Source organism: Lepeophtheirus salmonis, chromosome 1, assembly GCF_016086655.4.
Source record: "Lepeophtheirus salmonis chromosome 1, UVic_Lsal_1.4, whole genome shotgun sequence".
Classification (NCBI taxonomy): Eukaryota; Metazoa; Arthropoda; class Copepoda; order Siphonostomatoida; family Caligidae; genus Lepeophtheirus; species Lepeophtheirus salmonis.
In genome coordinates this window covers 34395308-34414085 of record NC_052131.2, presented here as the reverse complement: position 1 = coordinate 34414085, position 18778 = coordinate 34395308, and the positions used below count along the sequence as shown (strand labels likewise).

General features: G+C 28.9%; 1 protein-coding gene across 1 annotated transcript in view; it reads left to right on the top strand.

The window, feature by feature from the left end:
• Window positions 1-812: 812 nt before the first annotated feature.
• LOC121125699 (band 7 protein AGAP004871) overlaps window positions 813-18778 on the top strand; it is a 430618-nt gene continuing 412652 nt past the window's right edge. The window contains exon 1 of the mRNA XM_071891491.1: window positions 813-1142. The gene's annotated coding sequence lies outside the window, so the exon portion shown is untranslated. The remainder of the gene's footprint in view (window positions 1143-18778) is intronic.

Sequence of the window (18778 nt, the reverse complement as noted above, 5' to 3'; positions counted from 1 at the left end):
CAGATGATTATCCACCTGGATAGTGTAATTTAACGCCTATATATATTTTTCTTAGGGGTTATGTGAAGTCATTGGTCTACACCAATAAGCCGACAACGTTAGAAGAGCTATGAGAAAATATGGAACACAAAATTGCTGCAATAGCAGTCAACTTATTGAAAAAAAAATTGTGGAAAATTGGGTTCAGTGATTGTATTTCTGTAAACGTACTCTTGGAGGTCGAGCTAGGTAAATATATTTTGATACATAAATCAACATCTTAATAATTTATACTCAAAAATAAATTTAGTAAAATCTTTAACCATTTTTGTTTTATTTATAAAAAAAGTTGAAGCACTTTTAATAAAAAACATTTTATTATGGCCCCATTTTACTCTGACATTCTATTAAATTTAATAAAAAAAATCATTTGAGAACAGGAAAAATGGTGTATTTATTCAAAGTATCTAAATTTCCAGGGAACCCCAAAGCTTTAGTAAGAATGGTTTGTTGAAATAAAAGGATGATAACTTGTGAAAAATACAAAAGCAATCCTCACTCACTTTTGAGAGAAATCATTCTGGATTGCTTTTTTGTTGAAGGACCATATTTTCAAATATTCGATAGACAATCGATTGGAACAAGATTAATGGTTGTGATGAATTGCTTTTACAAACTACAATTTGAATTTGAATACATTTCGTAAATAATCATTTATTAAGGTATATGTACATTGTCGACGTTCCTTTACAATACTCTTTTCTATGAAATTTTCTCTCTCTACTTCCCTTCCTTTCTATACTAATATATTTGTGTATTTTTCACATTTTTACGTCAGAGTTACTTTTCCCATATTAAAAAGACTACCACGCCGATTTCTCTTCAATTATGAAGTCTACATATGTTTATACATAAACTTCCCCCCTTGTTCTCATCAGTGTTTATTTTGACGTTTACCCTTCATGACCTTGAACGATATTCTAACAGTTTTATAAATGTACATATTCAGAGTGAATTTTTACAGGCATTGAAGTTAATTGTGATCAATATGTGTACTATTATATATGCAGAATTGCATTATTTAAGTTATGTTCCTTGTGTTTAAAAAAATATATAAAAGTTGTCAATAACTTCTTATTCTTGAATAATAATTATATTAAACGGTAAGAATTTTAATAATATTTTGTCAAAGCATTTATCAAATTGTCGTATAGTTTATTATTTAACCACATTGAATAAAATAAATTCTTCTGTTGATTCTTTATTTTCCAAAAAAGGTTAATTATGTCATAATATTTATATCTCTATGAATCAATCAAAGTTTGTCTTTCTGTCTATATGAATCACCTGGTTCAATGTATATAGTGCTCCATGGTGTCTATAACTTTTTTTAATGTTCTTTTAATTGGTTAGATGGAGTTGCACTGATTAAGTATAATTCACATTATAGTATTACAATTACTCCATCTAACCTAGGAATCTTTTGGTGAAGTCCATATACATATAGTATATTTATTTCTCTAGGAATCACCCGGGCGCAATATAATTGTCTTTGAAGTTAAAATCAAACGAGGTCACAACATTTCTCTAATTCAAAATATAAAATGTAATATGTGAAATCTTAATGTCTTCAAAATATATTAAGACTTATTGAAATACTATTATGAAGAATAAAAAACTATTATTTATCAATTCTGAAATATAAACTCAACATTATCACATTATATACAGTAAGGTAGACCGGAGAAAGTTGAAACACGTTTTACTGAATTTATTAGAGATACTTCAAATATACAGACCAAAGCTTTACATAATAGGCATAAATCTATTGAATAAAAGTCAAATGAGTTATAATACATATATGAGAAGTATTTTTTATGTAATCTTCACTTGAATGTAAATTTCTCAGTCCACCTTACGACCAAGTCATCAAATTGACTTTAAGCTCTGGTCGGCACCTGTTATCGTTGTCCTATTTTTTTTCATTCTAGCAGTATAATTAATTCTTGTTGTTATTTTTTATCCATCTCTGAAGTACAACACACAAAGTGTGTATAATATTTTCCGTCTACTTTCTATATAAATCCATTTTTTTGAAAGATTTGTTATTGAGTAATTAAAAAAATATTGAATTAATTATTGAAGTTTCAAAAAATGATAATAATGCATTCATAATATTTATTTACCGCACAATGAAGAGGATATAAGAAGATGAAAGGGGATTGAATGATCCCAAATTCCGTAGAGAATTCGCTTTCTTTGATAATATTTTATTAATTTAGAAATAATTTCTTCTCTAGAGTCGAAAAGTTTAATATTTTTTTTCAACTACTTTTTTATATTATAAATTAAAAAGTATTGCGCATCAACATCAAAACAATATTTTATTTCTTATATATGTACAATAGACACAAGCCAATATGTTTCTTCAGTTATATTACTTGTATTCAAATTTGTGAGATAAATTAAAATACCCGATAATTTTAGCTACAACTTATAACTTGTTTCAACTATATATACATAGGGCCCAATATTATCCCTTTCTAATAAAATAAATCAATTTCTCATTACTTTATTGTAATGATCAATTTGGCTACTTCAAGTACAATTTACAGCACACACAAAGGGCTTATACAAATATTTGTTGATGAAAAGGGACAATAATTTGTCGAAGAATACAAATACTAAAGGTCCAATAATATCTGAAAAAATTAAATTTTAAACTTCATCAAGATATAATTAATTAATTAATAAAGAATTTCAACAAAATTACTACAATAAATAGATGTGTGTCTGAGCTCTCTTAATGTAGCCGCTTCTATCGGTTCAAAAAAGAGTATTTTATGTTGGTGTCAAAGTGGTCTCTTCACACATACACAAAGTTCTTTCCCTCCATTTTTTGATATTTCTCTGGACAATTTGGTGTTAAATCCTAATATCTCTTGCATGGGTCCTCAAAGACATGAGGGGATATGCATGGGCTCTTTTTTAGCTCCTCCAGCTCAGTTTGACCTTTTTGACAGAGTCATTCTTCCCCTCTTTGGAAGTTGCTGATGGCGTAGATAGAAGTCTTGGAGACACCCAACTGCATATAAATTTTTCGATCACGTTCACTTCCTCGACTTTTACGTAAGTTACAGAGCTCAGGTTTTTTTTAAAACTAATTGTTTATACTTTAATATATCGAAATACAGAGTAATTTCAATAACTCAACCTTCATTTAATATTGAATTCGTAAGTGTTCCGATTTCAATGGACAACCCGTGATAATCCATACTCACTTTTGAAAATAATATTCTTTCTTGCTTTTGTGTTGACGAGCCTGCAAGTATAAGATATATTTATAAAACGTGTTATTTAAAAAAAAATATATACTTTAATATTTGGGCTTAAACAACCAGAGGAATGACTAGAATTAGGATATGAAGTGAAGTAACAGAGGATTAATATTGACAAAATGCAGCTCTAATGGCCTTTATACATGTTGTACTGTGTTGTTTTACAAAAACAAAGAAGGAAAATGAAATACTCACTAAGGTAGAAAGCATTCATTACACAAAATCGATATTACATATAATTGAATTAACTCATTTTTTGTATTATCTTCTTTCCTTTTTCTACCAATATTATGCCAAACAATTGCATAGTCATTTACCTATGAGAGACACTAACTGTCAAAAATAGATATATTGGTCGGAAATATGCTTCAGAAATGCATGGTCAGTTGTTGTGAAATTCAATTTTTTAGAATTTGAAGTGGTATTGAATTCTTATTTTCTGCAAAATTCAAAACAGTATTCAACTTTTAGCACCAATTTCATAACATAATTAATGATACTTTGGCCCTTATTTACAGTTTAATATTCACTGTTTTGATAATAAATTGTTATTTAAACCTTTAAAATAATTAAATTTTTCTTTTAAGACTGTTTGGCTTTGTTTCTACATTTTTTTTTTAGTTTTTCAAACACTAATGAAAATAATATAAAGGATTTCAAAACTTCAGATAATAATTGAGTTTCAGAGTAAAATCAATGAATATGAAAAAAATTACTCTAAGGTTATAAACTCAGAAAAAGTGTCGTAGATTAGGATTGTTTCTACTAATAATTTAGAAAGAACTCTAGCTAATGCTGCACTAATTGGTGGTTATTCGACGAAAATGCTTGGGTATAACTAGTAGAAACCTACTAGAAATTGAGGTGTATCAACTTATTTATGTACACCAACTAGCCTCGCTCTAACCTATACAGTTAACATATATATATTTTTAAATCTGTAACTTTTTATTAACATCAATACTCAGAACATTCAAACAATTTATTTGTATCACAATGCTATGAATCTTTATATTATATTTTTTGAAGTGAAAGTGTCAACAAATTAAAAAAATTGCACTATAATATAAATCAGGAATGATCGATTTTTGTTAAATAGGGTAATGCCATATTCAATTTTTTTAAATTTATATAAGCATAATACCTCAATGTCTTCATCTTTGTCTTAAACAAGCTTGTGAACTAAAACTGACGGACTTCTTAAACTAAATGTATCCCCATTTATTGACAATGTTTTAGTCAGAAGAAGCTGAATGTTTCTCATGTCAATGTCTTAGTCTAGGTTTTAAAAATTACTTCATATGGACTGCAGTTTGCTTCATTGATAACACAGTGCAAAATAAAAAAAAAATACAAAATCATAAGAACATTATTTAGTAACAACTAGTCATGAACAACAGTGATTCAGTAAAGACTTTTCCCAAAGCTATCACACACTATTTTGAGGGCGATCCAGTCATGTCCATGGCCGATTTCACAAAACCGGTCTATTGTGTCAAAGATGGTCAAAGTTGCCGAAAGAAGTCAAAGAGGATTGAGAAGAGGCCATCATTGACTTAAAAGAATCAACAATCTGTATGAACGCTGCAGAAGTCTACCGTGTGGCTTCTTAATTAACTCTTGCCCCGCCCGAGCCAAGACTTCAACCTGCTGGACTACAGCATCTTGTGGCTAGTTGAGTAAAAAATCTGTTGATTTTGCTACAACAAAATTGCCGACCTCAAGTGCACCGTGAATAAAGAGTGGAAGAAGATGAGTTGCAGCAAGATCTCACATGTGTACGTGGCTTTCCATCCTACTTGGAGGCTGTCATTACTGTAAATGGTGTAGATGTTCAATATTAATGTTCCTGTATATATATTGATAAATATCTCTGTGATATCTACCATGTCTGAGTTCATTTGACTTCATTCAGATTAAAATGAAGTACAGAATGCAAGGTGGTTCAATTCCCGGTAGATAGTTAATTTTTTCCTCCCTATTAGGATATTGTTTGGACAATCATTTAATCAATTCACCAATGAAAAAGGGTTAACGTTGAATTGACCAAATTTCTTTCAATCTAACCAAGGACATCCTTAGCAAATCTCTTTTTATAGCAGCTGAATTATATTACTCGAGCGGTATATTCACAAAGAAGTCTACCTTACAATGCTAAACTGACATAAAAAATCATTTGTTGTACCCATATATTTATTTATCTATGACTAATTATTCAAAAGACTTCATATTTATTACTAATCTTTACAAGGTCACAGATTAGAATTCATGACATTGGTACTGACTCCATAAAATTAAATACAAAGTGGGCAGTTTTGCAAATATACGTTAAAAAAATAAAAAGTGGAGATATGAAAAACCTTGGATTGACTTTTTTTTGAGTAACTACCATTTTACAAATTTTGATTTGACTTCTGATATATATATGTAAGTGAAGATTCTGGCACTCTGATAAATGATGGAGCATTAAAAGTAACTCTATATCTGTTAGTATACATATATGTGACAGCATGTGCTTCTCCCCTCTCTTCCCCAAAGAGTAATTTTACAAATAGATATATATGCATGCTAAGGGGCTTTGTATGACTACCAAAAAGAATATATATATATATAAAGACAAATAATCTTGAATATTTTTCCCTCGGTCCATTTTCTCACTTCTATTATATACATTGACTTTTTTTTTTGAACGCAGTTAAAAGGTTTTTCTATTTTAATTTTCTTACTTGTGAATGACCTTCAGTTTTTATTCCTTAAAGGTTCATTCTGTATGATTAGAGAAGTATAAATGCTTGCACGTTGAAACGTGCAAGAAGACCTCTACATACACGTTGGTTGACAATTTCCAATAATGTTCCTTTATCAAGCTATGTTCTTTTTCTAGTTGTTGTTATTTCCAAATCTTTTCTCTTAGTGGCAACTATATGAAAGCCACATTCATAGTGTAGCGTTGTGAGCAAAAAAGTTCACTCCTATGACTACCATATCGTTTATTATTTCAATAGGATCAGAAAATTATTTTAGCTGGCCAAATGCACTCAAATGTATTTTTCTCCGTATAAAATTGTAAATTTAAAATTTGCTTACGTGTTAAATTTTTTGTATTTTACAACATGATAATTTTTTTTTCTAAAGCTATTATCATTATTCTTAAATTCTTAAGAAAAAAAGTATAATTATGAGTGTGCTCGTAAAGATGAAGAGTAAAACTGATGATTTGTAGCAAAGTTAAGTCCTTGTTGAACCAAAAACTATTGAGGATCATAGAATTATATATTTTTGGAAAATAAATCCAAAAATTAAAACTTGTTGAAGGAAATTTCAAACATCCATTTCTATTCACAAAAAATATATTTTTTTAACAAAATTTCAAAATTCACAGTTGTGCACGAAAAATTAAATTTTTATTAAAAAAATTTCAAAATTTAAACTTCAAATATTTAATTTTTGGATTTTTTTTTTCTAAAATTCATGGCTTTTCACAAAAAATTAAAAATCCATAGTTATTCACAAGAAAATTCAACGAACAAATTATTTGCTATTCTGTATAGTTTGTCCGAATCACCTTTTTATTAATAAAATAAATCTTTCAAAAAATATTTTACCCATATTTTCACGTAACATTTGAGGTTGGGGCTACATGCCCTCCACCCCACCCCTTACAAACACCCATGGATCAACATCAGGGTATTTTATGTATATGTTCTTCCTAGATAAGGAGTGAGATTTGGGTTTATTTGCTTTCTCCCATAGTTGCTTCAAGCTAATCTAATGTAATTTCACGACAGCTAACCCATTTTTCTCCCAAACAGTGTTATTTTTCTATTTTTTTACATATTGGAAGTACATAGAATTTAGAGGTCTATCTACGTATGAGTCTTCCCTTTCTTACAATATATTCAATTTTGTAGTTATTACAAATAAAATGAATATGTATTATTGAACGATTCTTGTTGATCAAAGTACCAAGTCTTATCGACAAATATTTTCAGTGTCCATTACTGTTTTGACAGTAATCCAAAACGAATAAGTGAATACTGTGAAGGTATTAACTGTAATGTAGGATTATGACACCATTTTATATTGATATAGCCATTAAAAATCTTCAAAACTCTTATGGAAGTCTTATTTATACCTTTAAAATTTAAATAAACAAATAAACTGTTACATAGGGATAAAGACTTTTATTATTATAAAGTTTGGTTGTTAACCGACTTCCAGAATAATGACGTCACATGGAAACACCATATGTATCAACAAATGTTCAATTTCTAAACGGCTTTTGGATGTTTTTCTGGATGAAATAAGTGGTTCCTCTTCTATACACAAGGGAAATTCTAAACTATGGTCCTCAGTAATTGTTTGTCGTCGGTTGCATTTAAAAAAACAACCCGAAAAGGTTTTACAATTTGGTAGATGGAGGCTGCCAAATCGTAGCATCATAAAAAGTCAAGGTTTTTATAGAAATGTAAATAATTTAAAAGAAAACTCCCCGTAACAAATCCTCATCAAAATTTAGACATCGTTCCACCTTGCCATTTCAGTGATTGTGTAACACTTTTCAAGAAAATTTCAATTTTTTTTTATACTTAAATTGAAATGGTGTAGTTCAAAGTGTTTTTTTTTTGGGTATGCAGAGTGTTTTTTTTTTAAATATAAATTTTTATATCATTTTTTCATGATTTAGTGTGATATTTTGTCTTGAAAGATCAAAATAAAAGAAAAAAAGCTTACATATATAAATTGTGAAATACATTGATCTAGATTCAATATTTTTAAATTTTCTATGTATCTTTTTCTGATTCCGAGAAAATGCCTTGTAAGTACAAAAAAAAAAGGAGTAAAAATCGATCCTGTCTTTGAAAGTATAATAGATTCCTCATTCGTGATGACAATGCTAAAAACCACTGCTTATCGTAAATTGAAACATACAAAAAACCATGACTAATCTATATAAAAGGGAAACAATTTTATACCCATTTCTGTATATTAGGAATGTTATGTATACAAAACGTTAAAAACGTGTACAAAACCCGATGCTATTGGCAAAAAAAAAAATAACTTACCGGATATCAATCTAACCTCAACAACGGAACTATTCCATAGTCCTAATCATATTTAATGGCACTTAAACACACATATGCAAGTTTCTAATATAAATCAAATATCTACATTACCGAGATCATCAAATTGGAGGACAAAGTATTTTCCTTTTTTATTTTCATTTCTATGAAATTAGGGGACATAAACCCGCTTAACAAGATTAATGAAGAATTCGAATCCATTATTCTTTACTGATTTCTAAGGATCGATATCGGAATTTTATGTACGTAAGAAAAAAAGGAAGTTATTTCACATGAGTCAAAATGTTTCATTTTGTCACCAATTGTCTGATTGAACCTATGTACTTCATAATAGTAGTTACTCAAAAGAAGGATACAACGTATTAGATTTTCTCCTTGCTCGGTGACGGACATATCTTTGTAGAGGGTAGGGTAACAAAAAGATCTCTTTTTTTGGAAAAGTAAATGACTTAGCTTAAAAAATGGTTCCTAATTCTACAAAAACCATTTAAAAAAAGTTTGAATTATTTTGAAAATGTATAAAGGTAGCTCAACGGCCCTAAGTTTTGAAAATTTCTAATTTTATACCAAAAAACTTAGTATAGGCTTGATTACTTTGCATATACACCAAATAAAAGATTTTTAGTAGAAACAATAAAATCAGCTTACTAAATTTTACTTACTAAAATATACATATGTATATGTTCAAAATAACGTTAATCGAAGTTTACCTTATGCCCCTCTTACTATTTCCTAAATATATTGCAATCCAACTATTTGACAGGTATATATGAAAATTAGGAATTACGTTTAATTTATATTAAATTCCACAAAAAAGTGTAATTTTTTAGTTACCATTACGCTTTTTACCTTTTCATGGGAAGTGAGCTTTTTAATTCAATTTTAACAATTAAAACAAGTGATAAAAATCTAGGTTATCCTAGTTGAAGATAGTACCTATCTTATTTGGATACAGTTTAGTTCTTTTTTCAATATATCAAATTAATGAATAAGTAAATTGTTACTAAAGATTTAAACTTTTTCCTTGAATGTGAATTAAAAGTAATTTTAAATTTTCATATTTGAAACTGAGATACAATAGACAATTTTTATAGATATTTAATGTATTTTATTTAACGTAGTAAATTATATATGTAAGGCACCGAAGAGTTGTCATAAATATATATTACTTCAAAATTATGATTTAGTTACAATAAGATGGGATAAACATTTTTTTATAAAATCTTTATCCCTCAGTTTCTGAACATTCTTCTTTTCTTTTTTTTTGACGTAGTTCATGAACTCAGCTTAAACTTTAACCAAAATTAAGAAAATTTTATTGCTTAATACAAATTTGACAAAGACTCATAATTATGCCAATTAATAATAACAACATTATATTTACGCATCAACGAGATATAATTTGTGATGATTATAGTGAAAATATTATAATTTTATTTTTAATTAAATAATTCTATAAAACATGAATTACTCTTAACGAACCTTTGGTACTAAAAAAGTACTCATTAACTGTGAAAAGATTAAGTCGAATATATAACAGCTGATATTACATTTGTACAGGGTTTGGAAGCAAAACGTGGACTGTTAATAAATGCTAACTATGTAATTAGAATAGAGAAGTTTTGAAAATGTTTCCTGCATATTCCGAATTTCCTGTCTTTTTTCCGAAAAAAATCCAATCAGTAAACAAAAATAAACATTTCTCAAATTTTTCGTCGTGAGTGAGCAAGAAACAAAAAGGCAGAGGATCTCAAACCTTCTGGATGCCAAAATGGAGGTGGCAGAGATTATGGAAATTGTGAAATGGTCAAGGAGCCTCATTTTCAAGGTGGCCAAGATAAAAAAGGATGGAAAATACCTCTCAAGGAAAGAAGGAAGTGGGAGACACAACTTGAAAAGGGATTCTGAGTTTCTGGGGAACCTGAAGAAGAAGATCAAGGAGGACCAAACAAAATCCATTAATCGTCATTTTAACGAGTTTGACGTGGACAAGTGGACAATCAAGAGGGCTGTAAAGGAGGACTTGGGGGTGTCCTCTTGCACAAGGCTCCCACCTGTTGACATACACTCTGAAGGAAAGGAGACGGTAGAAGTGCAAGAAAGTTCGTGGGTGGATCAAGGCAAATGGATCCACAGTCAAATTTTTCTCTGACGAGAAGATTTTCCCCGTGGACTAGGTCTATACCGTCGGAACGACCGTTGGCTTAGGGGAATCACCAGAGGAGTTAAAGGGGGTGTTCTTTATAACTCAACGTTTTCCTAGCTTTTCGATACTATGGGTGTTGAACAATTTATCGAGACCTTTAAAATACACTTCAGTTTTGACAATCACTTCCTCATCTGAGCTAAATCTGTTTCCAAAGAGCATCCTTTAGAGTTCTGCGAAGAGCCAGTAGTCGCTAGGGCCAGATCTAGAGAATACCTTTAGTGTGGTGGCAATTTGAAACTCAATTCGACCCATTATACGGCTGTTTTTATTGACTTGTGACACGATGCATTGTCTTAGTGAAAGAGCACCTTTTTCTTCATCAAGTAAGGTCTTTTCTGGGTAATTTCGGCCTTCAAACGACCCAACAAACCAATGTTATAGTCGGTGTCGATTATTTTTCCATGTTCCAAGTAGTCAATAAATAAAATTCAATTCGAATACCAAAAATACAAAGGCCCATGACCTTCCCAGCCAATTTTTGATTCCTTGAACGCTTTGGATGACTTTCTCCGTCTGTACACCGCTCAGCAGACTATCATTTTGATTCTGTAGTGAAGTGATGAACCCATGTTTCATTCGTCGTGATATATCAACGATAAAACTCCTTCCTATTTCGTATGAACATCTCCAAACAGCTTTTGAATCATCTGCTCCTTGTTGCTTTTGCTCTGGTAAGAGCAAACGCGCCACCCTTTTGGAAAACAGCTTCTTCATACCAAAATGTTCGCGTATGATGGTGTAAACCCTACCTTTTGATAACTTGAGAGGATCAGCTATCACTTGCAACTTCACTTTACGATTGCACACGATGATTTTCAGGGTTTTTTCAATGTTTTCCGGAATAACCACCTCATTGGGCCGACCAGGGCGTTCAGCATCATTGGTGTCTGTACGACCACGTTTGAAATCGGCAAACCATCATTTGATGGTTGTTTTCGATGGGATATAGTTCAGATAGCATTTTTCAAGCCATGCTTGGTTTGCATGGTGTTCTTTTTCATCAAAAAGTAATGATAAATTAACACACGAAATTGCTTTGAATCCATCGTTTTTAAGAATCACAAAAATGACGTCACTTTACTACTGTAACTCGATAAATAATAAACCAAACTTTATGAAATTTTGACAGTAGCCTTTTGAATGTTTTTACTTCCAAAAAATATTTTGTAAGTGGCTCCATCTGGTAGTTAGGCTCAGGGCTTATTGACCGATGTGTTATGTTACTAAAGCCATAAAGGAAATTATATGTTTTTTTATAAAAAAAGTTAATTTGTTTTCTATACGTAGTAATTTGCAATGATTAAAAAAACGTGAGTTTTGTAATGACTTGGCACGATTTTTCAATCATTTCCTCTTTCTTCGTTCTTGCTCTCCTTAATGCAATCCGATAATCCTGCCAATGAAATTAAGTATATATTTTTAAGAAATTTACTATCTTTCTTTGTTGGTACAATATTTTTTTGTTAAATTTTATGAACAATCAAATATTTAAATATTTTTTCTTTCCTCATTACCTTTTCAAAAAGACAAAAAACTACCTTTTTTCATCAACATTAGTAGTGATACAGATTTCCTTTAAAAAGAACAACTGAATCAGTAACATCATGATTTTAAATATCAATGATTTATCAAAATAATAATTCAACCCTTTACCGCCTGGATGTACTTCAAAGTCTCTTTTCCTATCAACAGGTGTAACATTAATTTCCAAGTCCATATTTTCTACCTTATTGTGATAAAAACTAGTTTAATCAATATAGGGAATATGTCTCTGAAGGAATTTATATATATTTTTGTATATTTGGAATATTTTTATTATTTCCTATGAGGGTCCAGTGTTATTATTTATAGTCATTCGGCCAAATGTAATTCAAAGCCTTGGTACATAGATATAACTATTTACTTTTTAAATAAATGAGACCGAGTGGATCTCAATGTCTTGTTAAGATTTTTTTGTTGTTAAAAAATATTTTGAGGTTTTTTCATTTATATTATATCCTGATGCCCATAAAAGTTTATACAAATGATAATTTATCGTTTTAATTCAATAGATAAAATCCAAGCAGTAAAGGGTTAATAATTTACTGAATTTTATATTTTTTTTAATGCACGAAGATATTACGATTAAATCATTCATATATATTAAGTGCATTTCTTAGTTTTCTTAAAGCTTATGATCTCTATAGATTGACAGATTTAATCTAAGAAGTGTAACAGGTCCATTATCAAACTGATCGTTTGATATGTTATTATTGATTTTCAATATATTGAGACTCTTGGGCAGTTTGCTGTAATTTATTAGCCAAAAAATATGAAATATTTGTTGAATTAAAACACAAACAATTTGGAATTCAAATTAAGAAATGTGTCCGGGAATACGCATACAATCGATATTCGATTACCAAAAAATAGCCCTACTTTGTTTTTGCGTTGACGAGATACATTTGTAATATAAAATGATAAATATAAGTTAAGGCTTCCATTGTATAAAAAAGTGGATGGCCTCTAATATTTTATAAATATTTATTTATATTCTAACATGACGACAAAATGGATCAAGATTAAGATTGCCATCCGCTATATTCTAGAGTGTAAATAAGATGATGAAGAGTAATAACCTCTAAAAATGAAGGGGAATTTTTATTATTTCACCTACCAAAAAAGTTACTGAAGTAGCTACATTATTCAAACTATTTGGTACTTTGCTATAATTAGTTTATAACTAATAGGAAATATTAATATACAGAATAACATTAACTATACTCTAAAAAGGTGATTTAAAAAAAAAACTGTAAAGGGCAAACCTATTGCTGTTGAAGTTTAAAATGGTCATTTACGTATTATACATAATAAAGAGCAATAGTAAATGTTAGTTTTAGCCGGCTGGCGTTCAAGGCTTGAATTTTGATGCATAATGCAAAGATACAATATATTTTGCTACAGTCGTATACTTGTCATCTTTTTTTATAGAGTCTCTTAAGTAATAATCATTTGCCAGGTCATAAATTTTTTGTCAACAGGGTATTTTTTGTTGTACTACAACACATAATACAGTACAATAAAAAATAGGTATTGGAGTCGGTACATGCATTAAATGATTAAGGGTAACACTCCAAATTTCTGACCTACCAAAAGAAAAAAAAACTGTTTCTCCCAAAACAAAATTGTCTTTTATAAGAAAAAAAAAGATTGAAAATTAAAAAAATAATCTTTTATTTATGAAATAGCATACCTCCACCCACCTTAATAAAATACTGTAAGGGTATTTAAATTACACTTACGAGATTTTAGTTTGATAACTTTTGTTCGAAAAAGTATTTGACAAATATTTCAATACTCAACGCTAGCATATAACTAGCCATAGTGTGCGTAGCTTTGTAAAGGGGGTTTATTGACATTTTCTATATAGTGTTATATCAATAAAACAAGAAACAACTAATTATATGCTAACAGTTGAATGTCGAATATAAAAAAGTATGGAAATAGATCAAATAGTAGCTAAAGAAATGGCTAAATACACGTTCACATAGTTTTGAAATGCTGCACTAATATTTTAGGTTGTAGCCAACATCCCACTGCTCTCTTCTGGCATACTTGTATTAATAAAGTAAAGTTTGTCAATATGTTTGCCTTTTGCAGATTTTCATTTTAGTCTGTGCCAGAAATCAACTCCCTTTTATATAATGTATATCAATAATGCTGTAGAACTAATACCGCCGTTTCATTTTAAAGCCGAAATTCTAAAAAAAAAAATCTTTGAAAAATATCAAACTATCATGTGTTGGAATAGCAAGGAAGGTGCAAGAGTTGACAGAATATTTTATAAAACTAAACTTATAGCAATTTATTTCCTGAATTTTTATTTCTTCCATGTATGAAAATCAGTTAATTGTTTCAATTTTGCATTAAAAAACAAACAAAAAAAACCCTTTATTTTTTAATCATTTCCATTATTTGAATTTGGTTAAAAAAATTGAACGGAAATAACTCATTCATGATGCTAACAAGCTTAAATTAGTGTTATCAAATTTTGATGCCATACAATTATTCTAAATTAGTGCAGTTTGTTCAAATTAGTTCATGGAAGTATAATTTATTCGGAATAAAACCAACAATATTAGAAATTTTACAAAACCGTCAATGTCTAATTATTTAATAGACTAATCATTCACAATTATAAAAATAAGTTACGTTGCTTATTTAATTATGCATATTTTCGTAAAGAATAATTATCCCTCTAAAAAGTAATGTAATAAGAAATGAAAAAATCATTTGGCATTAAAATACTAAAGTTTGATTTATTCTGTCCACATTATTAAAAAAAAAAAAAAAAAAAAAAGGGGGGCGAGAATCTACTTTTTGGATTTAAAAAAAAAAAAAAGATTTCAAAAATTTAAAGCTATTCCCAAAAAATTATACATTTTTTGTATTTTTTTTAACAAATCCACAGCTATTTACAAAAAAAAAATTTCCACTTCAAATTTTTTTGCAAAAACATTTCAATAATTAATTATTCTGACCCAAAAAAATTCTAGTAAAAAGCAAGAATGTCTTTGGGGGGGGCTATAGCCCTTGCCACCCACGTCCTGTGGACGCCCCTGGTGCATAGTGGGGAACGTGACCTATTGTATATAATAAACAAAACCCTGCAATCATTATGAAAGACAAATAAAACTTATCTGTTGTATAATGCCTTTTAGAACAAAACTCATTTATATCGTCGCACCCTGTATTATAATAATCTGGTCATACCATTTTGTTAGTTCACGGACCGAGTCTGACAGGTGACATATCTAGTTTACCAAAAAAAAGCATCATAGTCATAAGACTTATATATGCTTATTATACTTATTATATTATTATGTACAAAAAATATATTGAAGAGTGCTAAATCCAATTTTTTTGGCTTGTTTCTCAACTTTAACGTCATCAGCAGGACGTACAAGTAAAGAATTACTCAGATTACAACGTACATTTAAGAAACATAAACTATAGACGACCAACTAAGTTATTCAATGAAAATTATGTACACAATGAAATCATAGAAATGTTTTACTTATTTTTTTATTGTTATTTAATAACATGCTGCTCGTACCTATGTATGTAGAAATAAGTATGACGCATCAGATCCATACGGTTTCCAAATTCCCTCTTATTTCATGTTAAAACCTATTAGAAAGCACATAGTATTACTATTATGTATGTATGTACATAATAGTAATAGTTCAAAATTGTCTTCAAAGTCGTGTTGGACCCTTGATGAGTATTGAAGACAAGATATCAGGAGGATACTGTGTGATGTCGGTACATATCCTTATAAATAGATATGTACAAAATATGACTTAAAACTCATGAAATATTTTTTTTATATTTAACAATACTGTTACTTCACTAACAGAAAAGTCATTCTTTTATTTCTTTACAATAAAGGTAACGACGTTGATAGTGTCTTTATTATCTAAAGATGTTGTCAATATTTATTAAATAAATAAATACCCATAAGGGCCGACACTCAAATAAATATTTACAGATTTCTCTTATTGTAGTTAGCAACATTCTAATATAAAAAGTAATGTAAAACATTATGAGATTTTTTTTTGGATTAATTTTGACAATAAAATTAACTTAGTTAGAATAATCCAATTTAGATGGTTCCAAACAGTTTTTTTGGCCAATTTTCAATTCTTGGGCAATGTAATAAGTGCTCACATGCCTATTAAATTCAACAATTTTATTACCTTATCGACATTTCCTACGTCCATATTACCAGGACCGGATTATTGGAACTATCGCTTTGCTAATGCGTTCCATACTGTATTGGGTCCATAAACAGCAATTTTTCCCCCACCTACTCCACCTTTTCACCTTGGTCGTATTTATACAAAATAATGTTTCAAATTTTCTATCTTTTCACTCTATTTCGGAACGTTGTAACACACAACTTGGCTTACCAAAAACAAAACTATAAATGAACTTTTTTAAACGTACGCTTCACCTTAAAGCATACTTCAAACTTTTTTATGCAATGTATTAATTGTGAAATATACTTTATTAAATATATCAAGCAAAAAACGCTCAGAACTTTTTGTTTAAATTAATAGTATATCTGAAAAAAAGTTACAAATTTTTTTTTAAATTTGAAGTAAAGTCATTCTAGTACAAAAAAAATCGTCTCTGTTACTAAATACACAAATTAAATAAATTTTATATTGTTTAAAACTCATTTTAGGATTTAAATTTGTAATTGCTGTAGTTTTTAGAATATTCAAAAGTTAAATTAGTTTTAGACGTTTTTAGAATATTCAGAAGTTAAATTAGTTTTAGAAGTTTTAAGTCAGATTCTCAATCATTTCCATTTTACATTTAAAAATATATTTTGTGATTAGAATGGATAAGTTCACATAAAAAAAATTATGATTAAACAAAATTTATTGTGCATTTTTTCAAAAGATTACATATTCAGAGTACGTCAAAACAACACTATGTTCATGGCAAAATTATTAATATATTTTTTTTAAAAATGTTAAGAAATTAATAAAAGATCTAAGGAAAACTTCATTTATAAAAAAGTAAATGCATTTCTAAAAACGTGCTACATCAATATAGAAATATTATGTATTATTATAAGTATGAAAAAGATAGAGCTCCTGCCATGTATAAATTAAACAAAACATAGACTAGAGTTGTAAATTCTAAGTATTTACTCATGTGATTTTTTGTAGTTGGGAACTTGAACAGTATTTTTTATGTTCCAAAGAATGTGATCATTATGCTAGAATTCATGAGGAGAGAACATGTAATAATGAAGTGTTAGTATGTGCGTGTGTGCTCACGACCGACGAAGAGTAACACTAAAGATTTGTTAGGGATTTATAAGTGTGTGTCCATGCTGGACTCAGAGTAGAATTGAGTATCAATATTGGAGTAATTCCTGCCTATTTATTTACTAGGTATGGAGCAGGGTTTGTTTCTTTCCACTCATAACTGTTTGTAGCTAATCTGAAGCAACGTCAATACAGCTGAGCTGTTTTGAAAAATCAAATGTATTTTGTAAGCAATGATCATTGTTGTGATATATTTCCTCTCTCAATGTTAGCTTATTTCTTATGACATACTTTCAGGCGTATTTTTTAGGATCACCTGGATTTCAAACCTTTTTATGTCTCCAATGAAAACAAACTTTATCGTATATATTTTGTTGTAGTAAAAGTTTACTCTGAATATTACATAATTTACAACAATATATTTAGAAAAATCCGAAAGTCTGACTAGAAAAGTGAACTTTGAAAATAATATTATTATTTTCTAGTTATTTGAAGTATATTTAAATAATAAGAAAATAAAACATTCCCCCTAAATAGGTATTCTTATTTTTTTTTACATTGTGGATCAACTTATGAAATATTCAGATTTCCTAGTATCACCATTTTGACAAAACTGATTATACAATAGCGGAGACTTAAAACTAATTATTACGTATCTCTACTTAATACTTAAGGTAGCTTGCGTGTCACAATAGTGAGTGTACCATATTTTTAGAATTGCCCTCAGACAAAGAAAAAAAATCATTTTTGTTACAAGAAATAATACTTATTCAAATTATTGTATATATCAAAATTTAAATAATTATTATTTTTTGTAACAAAAATTATTTTTTATATATTTTATTTTATAATTAAAATAAGCAAAAGTTATTCTGAGAAGAATGTAATAAGTATATTTCTAAAGTAAATATAGTCAACACTATGCATTATGAGAGGATGAAAAAAATATGTAATTGCCTCTAACAAATGAAATACATAGCAACAAATGTTATTGATCGTATTACAGATGATGAAAATACATTTTTTTTATCAACAAAAAATTTCTGTATCCTTATCGAAATTTGTAAATAATTTTGCTTACATATGTTTCCTTTCCTTTAAAATCAAAACGACGAGTGAAGGGTAGACCTTTGCATGCTACAGATTTTGAATAAATAAACTAAAGTTTCACAAGATAAAGAATTAAAAAATATCTGGATGGGTATCTTTTTACAAATATGATTTAAGTAACATTCCATTGCTCTTTTTTTCAAATAGTAACAGTTATACTTTCCTTTGGTTTTCCAACTCTTCACCCAAAAAGTCCTTTTATCACCATTTAAAAAAAAAAAAATTCTAACACAT